General features: G+C 45.6%; 1 pseudogene; it reads left to right on the forward strand.

Annotated features, from left to right (window-relative positions):
• Positions 1 to 1,153: 1,153 nt before the first annotated feature.
• LOC128567508 (methionine adenosyltransferase 2 subunit beta-like) lies at positions 1,154 to 1,892 on the forward strand (annotated as a pseudogene).
• Positions 1,893 to 2,780: the final 888 nt, after the last annotated feature.

Genomic DNA, 2,780 nt, shown 5'->3' on the forward strand with positions numbered 1-2,780 from the left:
ATCAGACCGGACCAAACCGGCTCAGACCAGTCAGACCGGACGAAACCGGCTCAGACAGGACCAAACCGTCTCAGACCGGCTCAGACCAGACCAAACTGGCTCAGACCGGCTCAGACCGGACCAGAACGGCTGAGACCGGACAAGACCGGTTCAGTCCGGACCAGACCGGCTCAGACTGTCTCCCCCAGGGTTCCTGACACCGAGGGCGGCTGAATAAGCACAGACTGCGCCCAGGACCTTTGGTCTTGAGAGAAGAGGAGAGAGCAGGGCCCCAGGGTCTCACCAGGGCCCAAGTCTGGTCACCTGTGCAGTGAGCCAGGAGGGTGAGGAGGAGAAGGGACCAGGCCATGGTGGGGACTGTCCTGGGTCCTGCCTTCTGTGCCCACAGCTGAGGCACAGCTCCCCCAGGTCTGCCTGTCCTTTCTTCATACCCTGAGAGAGGAGTCCCCATCTTCCACGCAAATGATCCCTCAGCTTTCTGACCCCACCTTGGGCCCTAGTCAGGTCCCTCTGCCTGAGAGTGTCAGGGGCGGGGCTGTGTGGTCCCACGGGGTTGGGTGGTCACAGCTGTGACCCTGAGCAGAGGGCACCAGACATAGCAGGTGGCTGATCCCAGCTCTGCTCACCCCCAGACTCCCAGGAACAGGCCTCCAGCTCCCCCTGGTGCCCAGATCCTGCTGATACACTATCATGTAACCACAGCCTCCCAGAGCCAGCCCTGCAAGCCCACCGCTCTGTCCACCGCCTCCCTGACTCAGGATCAGGCTGGCAGCTTCTCCTGTGTCCTCCCCATTTGCTAAGAGAAGACAAGATCAGCAGTTAAACATTTGCTTAGCTTTTTCTTTCAGAACCAGTTACCGGTTATCTGCTTCAACTCGGGGCTATTTCCTAGGACAGTTACAAAAGGTCACATTCTTATGGTAGGGGGCCAGGGGTGCTGCTACATATCTGGCCCCCCCCTCTTTTTGGATTTGGTAGTACTTTCCTTCATTCCCCCATTTCTTTTTTGGGAAGTTCTAATCATGGAACTTCTGGCTCTGTGTATTCATTCTCATGGCTATCGTCCCGGCAAAGAGACTGGTAATGCTGTCTGAGCATTAACACTTGTACAGCACGTACTTTCTCCCAAACGAAGGTGACTATACGGTTGAAAATGCTGGGCCCTAAGGTAAGGTTATTAAGTCCCAAGAGGAAATGGGGTGCCAGGAGGCCTGCCCAGTCGTTTCACATCCCCATTGCTTACAACAGAAATTTTCTATCCCTGCAATTGGAGCATTTCTCATCTACATTAGCTCAGATTATGTATTTGATGGGACAAATCCACCTTATAGGGAGGAAGACATACCAAATCCTCTAAATTTGTATGGCAAAACGAAATTAGAAGGAGAAAAAGCTGTCCTGGAGAACAATTTAGGAGCTGCTGTTTTGAGGATTCCTATTTTGTACGGAGAAGTTGAGAAGCTTGAAGAAAGTGCTGTGACTGTTATGTTTGATAAAGTGCAGTTCAGCAACAAGTCAGCAAACATGGACCACTGGCAGCAGAGGTTTCCCACATATGTCAAAGATGTAGCTACTGTGTGTCGGCAGCTAGCAGAGAAGAGGATGCTGGATCCGTTGATTAAGGGAACCTTTCACTGGTCTGGCAATGAACAAATGACTAAGTATGAAATGGCATGTGCAATTGCAGATGCCTTCAATCTCCCTAGCAGTCACTTAAGACCTATTACTGACAGCCCTGTCCTAGGAGCACAGCGTCCAAGAAATGCTCAGCTTGATTGCTCCAAATTAGAGACCTTGGGCATTGGCCAGCGAACACCATTTCGAATTGGAATCAAAGAATCACTTTGGCCTTTCTCATTGACAAGAGATGGAGACAAGCAGTCTTTCATTAGTTTGTTGGCTTTGTTTAGTATTATTAATATTTTTTTATTTGTAATGAAAAGTATGGTAAGTGGCACTTTTTAAAGCAAAAAGGAAATAGTTTTGTATGAGTATTCCTTAATTGTGACTCTTATGATCTTTCAGGTAAATGATGCTCTCGCACTAGTGAATCGGTCTAAAGAAATAAAAGGCAACGTTGCCTTGTTTGCAGTAATGACATTTCTGTTTATCATTTTGTTTGTTATGGCTTAACTTGCATTTTGAGAATAACAAATTATGATTCTTAACTATTCGAGAACCAGGATGAAACAGATCTGCTGTAGACTTTTTTTTTGATGAGATGTATTCATTCCCATAATTCCACATTTTCAGGGTTTTTGCAATTATTTACCCTTTTATGTGGATTATTTTAAAGTGTGTGAAATAATATGAAAATCACTGGTGTTCGTCATTTGCTTTGCTTGAGCTCAGATCAAAATGTTTGAAGCGAGAAACTTTATTTTTGCAATGTAACATACAGTTTTTATGCTTGAGATATTTCAACATATTATGTATATTGGAACTTCTACAGCTTGATGCCTCCTGCTTTTGTAGACATATGCAGTGAACACTTGAGAGAAAGGTTGTGTGCGAACTTGCATTTTTTTAATATAAAAATAGAACTGTCCTTTTCACTCCATGTTGCTAAGTGATATTTCATATGTGTGGTTACTCATAATAATGGGCCTTGTAGTTTTTGACCATCCATGAATAATAAATATATACTGCTGGCATGTAAGACAAAAAAAGAATTTTGCTTCCCTACTCTAGCATATAACAGGCAGTATGCTTTGCAAGCGAGTCCAAACATCGTATTTCTGACTGTGTTCATCCATACTGAACTCTTTTCCCAGAACACC

The sequence above is a fragment of the Nycticebus coucang genome, chromosome 16 (assembly GCF_027406575.1).
Source record: "Nycticebus coucang isolate mNycCou1 chromosome 16, mNycCou1.pri, whole genome shotgun sequence".
NCBI classification, from domain to species: Eukaryota; Metazoa; Chordata; class Mammalia; order Primates; family Lorisidae; genus Nycticebus; species Nycticebus coucang.